At 38.9% G+C, this 11,418-nt stretch overlaps 1 pseudogene; it reads right to left on the bottom strand.

The window, feature by feature from the left end:
• Nucleotides 1–1,139: 1,139 nt before the first annotated feature.
• LOC134477039 (phosphorylase b kinase gamma catalytic chain, liver/testis isoform-like) lies at nucleotides 1,140–1,569 on the bottom strand (annotated as a pseudogene).
• Between the last annotated feature and the right edge of the window lie 9,849 nt (nucleotides 1,570–11,418).

Genomic DNA, 11,418 nt, shown 5'->3' with positions numbered 1-11,418 from the left:
TACCATAAAATATCCCATTATATTCAGTATAGCTGCCCCAACCATCTGACAGCATAAAATCTAGCAAAACAAGACAGCACAAAGCCAAACCTAACAAAATTGTGTGAACAATGCAAGAGATCAAGATAAGACAATAAGAAATGGCCAGTAGTTTCCACCTTTCCCTCCCAAGTTTTTCCTCCCCTTTGCTCTTACATTAACTATTTTGCTTTTGGATCCCATTAACTCCTGCTGTTTCTTATGCTAGGGTTCACGCATATGAGTTCAAACTGTTTCACCCATGAACATGATCTCCAGTTACGTCCATTTACCTACAGGAGCCTTGAGATTATTCTGCTTTATAGCTGGGTAGCTTTCCACTACGTGAAAATACTGTATCTTTCTTATCCATTCTACAGTTGATGGGCAAGTTACCCTTGCTTTTTTCCTGGTCTCCTGTCACATGGAACCATTGTATTTTCTCCTTTGATTTTCAGTCAGTGAATTTCTTTTCCAGTTAGATGTGTTCCTTGTATACCGTGTATTGATGTATCTTGTTTCTTGATTCATTCTCCTTGTGTTTCTTTTCATTGCTGAGCTGAGGACATCTATGTTAATGGTTACAATGGACATACATTGGTTTGTCTCTTCCCTGCTATCCTCCCTGCTATTGTTGACCCTCCACTTTTCACCTTCATTCAATTGCCTGTCCTGTTTGGTGATGCACCTCTGCTGCTGTTCCTGGAACCATGGTCATCTTTATCTCTCTCTAGAATATCCATTAGTATCCTCTGTAGGATTGGTTTGGTGGTCATGAATTCCTTCACTTGTTCTTTGTCATGGAAATATCTTATGTTTCCATGATTTTTTTTCAAGTGTGGAACAGATTTTATTTGAGATACAGCAGAGGCAGCACTGATGAGGCTGGACATGGTATTTGGTGTGGCTCTCTTCCACCCCTCTCATGTCTAAGCCTTGGCCACCAAGGGCAGGCATACAGAGTTGGTCTCCATGATAGTAGCATGACCAGCAGGGCTAGGCAGAGGGCTGAGGCAAGGGCCTAGAGGGGCTGGAATGGTTCAAACCTCCTCAGAAGTCCTGCTTTCTGAGCTTACTCGGCTGAGGACCTAGCCCAGCACCTGTGCAGTCTACCCCCAGTTTCAGGAACACAAGTCCCCTTCCTCTTCAGCACTGAAGAGAGGAAAAGGCCCAGGGGTCTGGTGCTGGAAAGGGGCTGCTCGGTTCTGATCCTCCCCTTTCTTCACCCAGTGCCTATAGAGCCGAAAGGCACAGCTGTCAATGAGGCTCTGTACTGGCCACAGCACATAGGGCTCCCCAACAGTGCACTCTTGGTCACTGGCCTCATACAGCGGGCACTTAATCTCGCAGCCAGCACTGTCCACACAGCCACCTGGAATCGCTGGTAGAGTGTAACATTCCAGAGTTGGCTGCCTTCACAGCGCTCAAAGAAAGGATGCTGGAGGGCCTGCTCAGCTGTCAGGCATTCTTCAGGATCTACCTGCAGCAGCCTTGAGATCAGGTCTTTGACATGTCGGAATAGTCATCCCACTCAGGTGTACCGGAATCCATGAGAGTGATGATGCGGGGGTGGCTAAGGATCTGAGTCTCTCGGCACTATGTGGCTTCCTGCACCTCCTCCAGCTGCTCAGGACTCAGCTGCTCAGCTGTCACCTCCATGATCTTCACTGCAAACTCATCGCCAGTGGCTCGATGGATGTAAAGGCAGACCACAGAGCTCACTCCTCTGCCAATGACGTCCTTAGGGTCATACTTCTGGTAAAACTCCTTGGCAGCGGCCCAGTCGGGAAGCTCATCCTCTGGCACCACGTTCAGTGCAGTGTCATTCTGAGTGAGGTCAGGGTCTGTGAGGAGGAAACAGAGGGCAGTGAGGGCAGAGAGGCCCATAGAGACTGAGATGCACATCACACCTGCAGAAGGCAAGGTGCAGCTGGGGCACCACGTTCTTGGGAGATGGGATAGGGTAGGGAAAGGCTCTGGACTGGGGAGACTCCACAGAGGGGCCCAGGTGGGGAGGGATAAGAGGGCAGGGAGGGGGGCTGGAGAGGGTGAGGAAAAGCTGATCACGAAGAAGGGGAAAGTGGCACCAAGGCCTTTTTCCATCAATTTTGAAAGATAGTTTTGCAGGGTAGATCAATCTGGGTTGGAATTTGTTTTCTTTCAGAGTTTGAAACACTTCAGTCCAAACTCTTCTTGACTTGATGGTTTGTATAGCTAAGTATGCTCTGATTCTGATTGGTTTTCCTTTATAGGTGATCTGTCTCTTTTCTCTAACAGCTTTTAATATTCTGCTCTTGTGCTGAATTTCTGGAATCTTGATTATTATATGTCTGGGTGTAGATTTCCTTTGGGTATTACTAGTTGGAGTCCTATATGCCTCACTTGTCTGCATGCCAGATCCATTTCCCATGTTGGGGAAGTTTTCTTCTATTACTTCTGTGAATATCCTTTTAATTTCATTGTGTTTAACCCTGCTTCTTCACAGACACTTATCTTAATTTATGCTTCTTTGCATCATCTTGCAGCTGTTGAGTTATTATTTCCTGATTCTGTGTTATTTTTAAGAGATATTTCTTTTCACGATCACTAGCTACAATCCTATCTTCAAGGTTTGAAAGTCTATCTTCAGTCTCTTTCAATTGGTTTTGCCAGCTTTCAATTGAATTTTTAATTTTCTGCATCTCTTTGAATCTGTTTCATACTTTATAATTCTACATTCATTCAAGGTTTCCCTCATTTTCCTATGCTCCTCTCTTTTGTCTTCTTTAGACCTGCTGAATAATTCTTTCAGTAGGTTTGTGATTTCTTCTTTTACCTGAGACATTATTTCTGATTTGACTGCTTTTACAATCTCATGAAGTTTTTCCTTACTTTAGTTGCTATTGTCTCAGAGATTTCAAGTGTGTGACTTCCGTTTTCTTCCATGACTCTATCTCTCAGACTTGTTCTGTGTGGGCTGGAGGTCTGAGTTTGCCTTTTGCTCTTTGATCTTGACATTCTCCTGAGTTCCTCCTAACAAGCTGGTTGTGGGGCCTCAGGCACTTCCCGTGTTGACTTCCCTAGACAGTGTAGGGGAATAGACAGGCACCTGGTTCCTCTAATTCCAGATTTTCAGGGAGATAGCAAGGCATGGAGCAGGCTTCTCCAGATCTATGCAACTACACTGTAGCTTCGCTGATCATCAGGGATACATGTAGGTGGGGCTGCTACTCTCAGCCTGTGTGTCTGCACTGGAACTCCCATGATGGTGGCAGACACATAGGGGTATGTTTGTCTGATTCTGGTGGCCTACAGATGCACAGGGCTTACCTGGCTGTGTGTCCCTGCTCCTTCTGGCTGCCTTCAAGAAGGAGCCTTCTGGTGCCAGCTCCCTGAGGGTGAAGGCGGATCTGCTGGTTCTCTCTGCCCATGCTGGGCACACAGAGGAAAGGGCCTTCTGCAACTACTCTTTCTTTTTAGTGGGTTAGTCATACATAAAGTGCTCAGCTATCCCAAAAATGGTTTTTCTCTGCAAATTAGGATCAATAGCTGCCTTTTGGACTCACAAGTACTAACTGAAATTATCTATAAAACACCTGGTAGAATTTCTGATCTAAGACTCAATAGTCCACAGGATTTTTGTGTTGCAACTGGTAAAACAGAATATTTTCATTATAATAAATCCCCTTTCACTTAATTTTTTTCTCTACTAGAAAACAAGTTTCATGGATGATGTACATTTTTTGGGAATCTGAAACATTTTGGCATGCACATCAACCCAGTAAAGCCAGAGATCAGTGAGTATATGTATAAAAGTATTTTGTGTAAAAATGTGTGCTGAAATAGTTTAGAAATCTCTAAGTGCTTATTTTGTAATGACAAATAAATAGCAATGGCCCATTTTTGTGTCAAAATACTTCTGATATGTCAGCTTGACGGGAGATTAGTAAAGCATACTCTCTGGCGTGTCTGTGTGGTGCTTCCAGAGATGACTGACATGTGGGTGGTCAAGTGAGTGGCACGACCCACGCTGGCTGTAGATGATGCCACCCAGTAGGCCTGTGACCTGGAGGGAATGAAAGAGAGGAAGAAAGACTCAGACTGCCTTTGAAAAGCTCCATTCTGCATCTTTTGCTCCTGGCATCATGTGTGGACTTCCGGTTCCTGCTTGCTTAGCCTTTCATTGTGAGTTAATACCTGTCACTCTGCAGGGAGCTCCCGGGCCTTCAGTCTCAGACACAAACTGTTCTCTTGCTCTGCTCCCTGGCTGCCATGAACTAAGAAGCTTTGCTTCACCTGCTCTTCTGCCATAATGTTCTTTCGTGGGGGCCAACTTACCATGGACTGAATCCCCTGAAACCATGAACCAAAGCAAACCCTCTACCCTTGAATGCCTGCATGTTGGGTATTTGTTCTAAGCAATGAAAGACTAATGAATACAGGAACTATGGTGGTTAATTGTATGTGAAAGAAAGACGGGTACATTTGCAATCTCTCTTTTTCAGCTGGATATCTGTCTACTTTTTCCTACCATCATTTAGTGGAGCCCCTGGTTCTCAGGCTTTCAGATTAGAAATGAGTTAAGCCACTGGCTCTCCTGGTCATCCAACTTGCAGATGGATGATTGTGGACTGCTCAACCTCCATGATCTTGTGAGCTGATTCTCAAAATTCAACCAATCTTTTTTGATTTTTCCTCTGAAAAAAAACTTGACTTATGTATAAATTAGGTTTAGACAGTTTTTAAAACATATTTCAATCTTGAAACTACTAACAAAAGGAGTAGAGACCCACAAACCAAGTTATACAATAACATGGCCAGTATTTAAGGGGCTTCATTTATATCTATGCACCTTTCTCCATTATAGCAATTCATTCACTTCAAGAAGAAATCACCATTATGTTTTTATAATAGTCAGCCCAATGCAGCTCTTTATATATTTTTAAATATGTTCTGCTGGCTTTAAGAAATATATAATTAGTATAGCATACTCCAATTTTTAGATGATGATATTCTATTTTGTATGGTTTGTTGATATATATCTTGTGTTGTAGTCAGGGGTTGTAAGGAAAACAATGACATACAGGACACATAATTTACAGTATTTTTTTTAAATTTTTTTTGTCTTTTTCGTTTTTTTATCAGTACCAGGGATCGAACTCACGACTGCCTGCTTGCAAGGCAGGCGCTTATGCCGCTGAGCTAAACCCCCAGCCCTAATTTACAGTATTTTTTATAGCCATCACCCAAGGAATCAAATACAAAGAAAGTGAAGGAAATCTGTCCACATCACTAAAGACCTAGAAAATCCAGCAAAGGGCCTGGATCACATGGCAATATCCTGCAAGAGTCCAGCTGAAGACCCAGAGCCCATGACAATGACCCATGCAAGTCTATCCCACGGCTCTGAGCTGGGAAGGCCCAAAAGTCAGCAGTGGAAGCTAGAAGCCTATGCCAGCAGGGTGAAGGATCTGTGCAAGTAGGTTAAGTGTTCTACACTGGAGCCAGCAAGCAATACTCAAAGTAAGACCAGAGCTCCCCCACAGTGAACCACAGCCATCCTCAACACCAAGGTCTTGAGCTCCTTGGATGATGACAGCCAAATTCATATCAGGGGAGCCAGCATGGAGAACCAACAGCTCCAAAAACAACAACACTTAAGAGAACCCATAATAGTCCTTTTCTCAGGTCTCCTTTTTATGCTGGCAACATCCTCAGGTGGGGCTTAACTGATTCACTTCAGCTGGTGTTTAAGGTGACCACCAGTTACCAATCCACTACACCTTGGAATTCTATGTTTTGGAAAGTGCATTAATACAATTCCAAACTGTCATTATTTTCACTATTTAATATTATTATACTAAATGAACAAAGCACAATTGTTTATTCCACAACAGACTGTCATAAAAATGTCAGCTTTTTATGTCTTACTAATACTACTTCATTATAAATCATCTTCTGCACGCATGCAGGGTGTCCGCAGTGCATTCATCTTGGAACAGACCTGTACCTCATCAAATCCACCACACACTGGAAAATTCTCGTCTGAAGCATTTGTTGCATGCTTGTCAACACAGTGTGCCTGAAAATGATGTTATGCAGATGTCAGTTTTCACTGCTGGAACTGCAGACAAATCTCTAAACAGCTTTTAATGTTCTCAGAGGTCATCTATGTACCTCCCCCATGAAGGGCCTGCTAGTATATTATGTTCAATTTTAATGGGTTCTTTTCTCTTATTGATTGATTTGGACAATAACTCTTTGTTGGCTTCATTTTTTTGTTTTGTTTTTTATAAAAAATAAAATTTCATAACAAAATAAAAGGAGAAAAGCAATAGTTAGCTGAATAAAGTAGCTTCTCAGTTAAAGTGAAGTAGTTACTCAGAATACAAGGTTAGGACATAAAAAATTCTCCAATCAATATTAGCATGAACTTTTCTTTTCAATGAATGAAGAGACACAAAGAGTATAACTGACTTGCATATTTCCCTTCTCTCTTCAATCCTTTCCCCTTTTATGTACCCTAGTTCCCTTCTCCTTTTGAATAACTTCTCACTTCACAATATCTACCATACATTTAAACCTTATTTACACTTTCGTTTTCTCACACCAGGGAGACAATGTGATGTTTACACATGCGAGTCTGATATATTTCACTTATGAGTGTAGTCTCAAATTGCATCCATTTACCTATAAAAGTCTCATTTACCCTTTTCTGTGGCTAAGTGGTACTCCATTGTATAAAAATACCACATCTTTTTGTCTGTTCCTCAGCAGATGGGCATTTGGGATGTTTCCAAGATTTAGCTATTACAAATTATGCTGCTATAAACATGGGTGCACTTATATCACTGTGACATGACATTTTCAGTTTTTCTGGGAAAGTATCCACAAAACGAATAGCCGTATTAAATGGAATTCTAATCTTAGTTTTCTGAGGACCCTCCACACTGATTTCCACAGTGGTTGAACCAAACTACACTCCTCCGAACAGTGGATAAGTGTTCCTTTTTCCCCACAGCCTCTCCAGTATTTGTTACTGGTTAATTTTTTGATGATAGCCATTCTTTCTGGGATAGTTGAAATCTCAATCTTGTTTTAATTTGCATCTATTGAATAACTGATGATGTTGAACATTTTTTTCATGTATTTATTTGCTGTTTGTATTTCTTCATCTGAGAAGAGTGTATTCATCTCAGATGCCTATTTTGAATTTGAGGAATCTGAGTTTTTCAATTCTTTATGTAGTCTAGATGAAAGTTCTTTTTCTGAGGGAAAATTGGCTAAAATTTTTCACACTCTGGATTGTCTTTTCACTCTATTGATGCTTTCTTTTGATGTGCAAAATCTTTTTAATCAGATGAGATCCCAGTTTGAGTTTTGTTCTTGAACTCTCAGCCTACACTTCAATCTTCAAGATTTCTACTACTTTCTCTTAATAGATTTAGTATTTAATATTTAGATCATTGATCCACTTTCATTTTAGTTTAGTGAATGGTGATAAATATGCATCTATTTTTAATCTTTGGTATATAGATTCAGTTTTCCCAGCACCATTTAATTAAAGAAGCTATCTTTCTTCTAGTGAACATGTTTGACCCCTTTGTCAAAAATAAGGTGGGTGAGTGTCTGTAGTTTTGTATGCATCTTCTAATGTGTTCCACTGATATTCAGTTTTGGGTTTTGCTGTTGTTGTTTTTTTGTTTTGTTTTGTTTTGTTTTGTGCTAGTACTATGCTGCTTTATCACAGTATAATTTCAAGTCAGAGATTGTAATGCTTCCTGTTTGCTTTTGTTCAATATCGCCTTTTCTTTTCTAGGTCTCTTCTATTTCCAAATGAATTTTAGGAATGTTTCTCTAGTTCTGTGATTTATGCTAATGGTATTTTTGATCAGTTTTGCATTAAATCTGTATAGCAATTTTGGTTGTATGGCCATTTTCACTATTTTGGTTCCTCCTATCCATGAGCAAAGGATATCTTTCCATTTTTGGATATCTTCTTCAATCTCCTTTTTCAGAGTACTATAATTTTCAGTATATAGATCTTTTACTTTGTTAGATTGATTAATAAATATTTCATTTTTTGGATGCTATTGTGAAGGGAATGGTCTCCCTAATATTTCTTTTAGTAAGTTTGTTGTTTGTGTACAGGAAAGCTATGTTTTGAGTGTTAACTTTGTGTCCAGTTATGTTGATGATTTTGCTTATTAAACATAGAAAGTGTTTGGTGGAGTTCTTGGGGCCTTCTATCATGTTATCTATGAATAATGATAATTTAACTTCTTCCTTTCCTATTGTTATTACTTTTATTTCTCCCTCTTGTCTAATTGCTCTGACTAGTGTTTCCAGAACTATATTGAGTAGGAGTGGTAATAGTGTACATTGTTGTCTTTTTCCTGATTTTAGGCAGAAAACTCTCAGTTTTTGTCCATTTAGTATGATGTTGCCTCTTGGTTTGTCATAGATAGCTTTAATCAGATTGAGATAAAGAGCATCTATTCTGATTTTCTGTAAGGTTTTTATCATGAATAAGTGTTGAACTTTGTCAAAAGCTTTTTATGCATCTATTGAGATGATCGTGTAATTTTTAAAAATTTTATTTAAAGAAAGACAAAATAAAATGGAAAACAGGTAGAAATAATACATACTTTCAAAGAAAAAATAAACAGTAATAAATCATTTATTGATGTTTACATATTGTCCTCTTGCAAATAATTTTCAAGATACGAAAGTGGATCACATAAATGGGAATTCAAACAGAGAGACTGCAAATAGTTCTGTTCAACTAACAAAAACTTAGTAATATGCCTATCAATCCTATACACTTAAACATGTGTGCATTTATCCATATCTTCATTTATGTTGAGATTAAATAAACTAAAGCAGACTAAAATAGCTCTGAACAAAGATTAATAGTATCGCTGGATTTCACATCATGACACTCTGGAATCAGCACTGGGTACCTTTTTTTCCTTCAAAGCATTTATTCATTTCATCATGTGTTATAAGATCAGTTCTCGTAAACTGTTCATAGGTTTTATGCAAGCATGAGTCTTAACATGTATTTCTATCCTTTCTATATTAGAGGCAGAAACAGAACAAAGCAGGACAGAACAAAACATATTCCTATAGACACTTAAAACTAAAAAGACATATAAAACTGCTGTATAAGGAGTTCTACCATGGTTATTGTGTTGTCTCTTGTTATCATCAATAGAATTGGCTATATCATCAAATAAAGTATAATTAAATATATCAGTATATAACAATATTAATAGAAATACAACTTGGTAGATAGTGTAGAACTACAAAAACAGGTAGTGATCAAATCAGAATGGGTATCGTAGTGAATCATTGTCATTTTCAGTATAGTTGTCTATACTCTCTGACTTGATACTATCAACCTGACAATTTTGAATAAAATCTGTTAAAAACAAGCAGCAATCAAACAAATCAGATTTAACTAAGATCAGTCATGATATAACAGCATAAGTTATACAGGGATCCAAATTAAGTTAATCAGAAAGTAAAGATGATTACTGTGCTATATCCTGATATTTTAGAGATAGCTGCCTGTCCTCAGATCTAGTGCTTGTATACAAACTGGGATGGAATAAGTTCTATCTAAGCAGAGTGGTGTCAGTAATATGAGTTTTAATTCTTGATACATTATTAGCAATATCTTTTGCTGTCTTTTTAAGACTATTCCTCCCCTTTCACTTCCCCAGGGTGTACTGAGTATTTTTGGGTCTCCCCAACACCCTCAGTTTATATTGAGGGGGGGCAATCTGCTATTTACCTAAGAGTTTTGGAACCTTCTTACTCATGGACTTGATTGTATTTGTATTTTTTTACTTATTAAAGCCTGTCTTTCTAACCTATCCATAAATGCTGGTCCAGTTGCCCCTATTACTCTCTGGTTCCCTATCACAGAGAGTTTGATTTTGGTCCATATACCCTTCTTCAGGTTAATTATATTTCTTATGAAGAGCATTTTGGTGGATCCTACCACTTGATCCACTCTTCCTGTGATTCTCTTTTTCCTTAAATTAGTGTACCTAAGCCATCTATATTAGAAATTATATCCAACCTACTCTGTCTCATTTCTGTTGTGCTCTTTTTCCATCATTAGTTGTCTGTTTGTGTTCTTCATTTCACTTTTTGCTCCATTCATTGGGGCCTCTCTGCCACTGTACCTGAAATCCGGGTGCTTTTCTCTCTTTTTAGAATGTCCTGTAGTATTCTCTGTAGGGTTGGATTAGTAGTTGCAAATTCCTCCAGTTCCTTTTTATCTTGGAAGCATCTTGTTTCTCCATTAATTTCCAGGGACATTTTTTCAGGATATATCTGGGATGGAGGTTATTTTCTTTCAGGGCTTGGAATAGTTTGCTCCAGGCTCTTCTTGACTTGATGATTAGGTCGAGAAGTCTGCCATTATTCTGATGGGCCTTCCTTTATAGGTTATCTGTTTCTTGTCTCCAACAGCTTTTAATATACTGTTCTTATATTGGATTTCTGGGATCTTGATTATTATATGCCTTGTTTTGGCTTTGTTTTGGTTGTAGGTGGCTGGAGTTCTATATGCCTCATACAACTGAATATCATTTCCTTTTCCTATGTTTGGGAAGTTTTCCAAATTATTTCTGTGAATAGACTTTGTAGTTCCTTTTTATGTACCCCTGCTTCTTCATTTACATTCTTTATTCTTAAGTTATAGTTCCTCTTGTGGTCTTCTAGCCTTTGTATTGTTACTGGTTGTTTCCTTGTTATTTTAAAGAAATTTTTCCTCTCATGATCCTATATTGCAAACCTGCCCTCCAGTTTGGATAGTCTATCCTTAGTTTCTTTCAAGCAGTTTTGCCACCTTTCAATGGAGTTTTTAATTCCCTGGTAATCTCTCTATGTTTTCTCTGTTTTCTTCATCAAACAATCTCTCCTTTTTTTGTATTCCTCCATTCTTCCATCTGTTTTTTTCTTGAGAGGTGCTTAGCATTTCTTTTATTATTCTATTTATATCTTGCTTCACTTGCTTAAATACTTCACTTTTGTACTCATCTATGAGGTCCTGAAGATACCGCTTTATGTCCACTGGTACCATGTCTGATATTGCATGTTTTCTGTTCTCATTCTCCTTTGCATTTTTCCTTTCCTGGATCAATATTCTCAGGATTGGGGACTGGGGACCCTTTCTTGTTGCTTCCTCTTCTCACAATTTTTGTTCCTTCCATACATATATGTATAGGAAGCCAAGCTTCTTTCTTTGTTGGTTACAATTTGTCTGAAACACTGACTAGGTGCTCCTTCCCACTGCAGTGTGGTATATTATATTTATTCATTTGGTATGTTGAACCATCCCTACATTCCTGGTATGAATCCCACTTTTCATGATGTGGAATCTTCTTGATGATTTGCTGCATTTTG

The sequence above is a fragment of the Cavia porcellus genome, unplaced genomic scaffold (assembly GCF_034190915.1).
Source record: "Cavia porcellus strain 051 isolate PalLab524CR breed Dunkin Hartley unplaced genomic scaffold, mCavPor4.1 scaffold_1, whole genome shotgun sequence".
NCBI classification, from domain to species: Eukaryota; Metazoa; Chordata; class Mammalia; order Rodentia; family Caviidae; genus Cavia; species Cavia porcellus.
The sequence above is the reverse complement of the archived record's forward strand: the minus strand, read 5'-3'. Positions and strand labels throughout refer to the sequence as shown.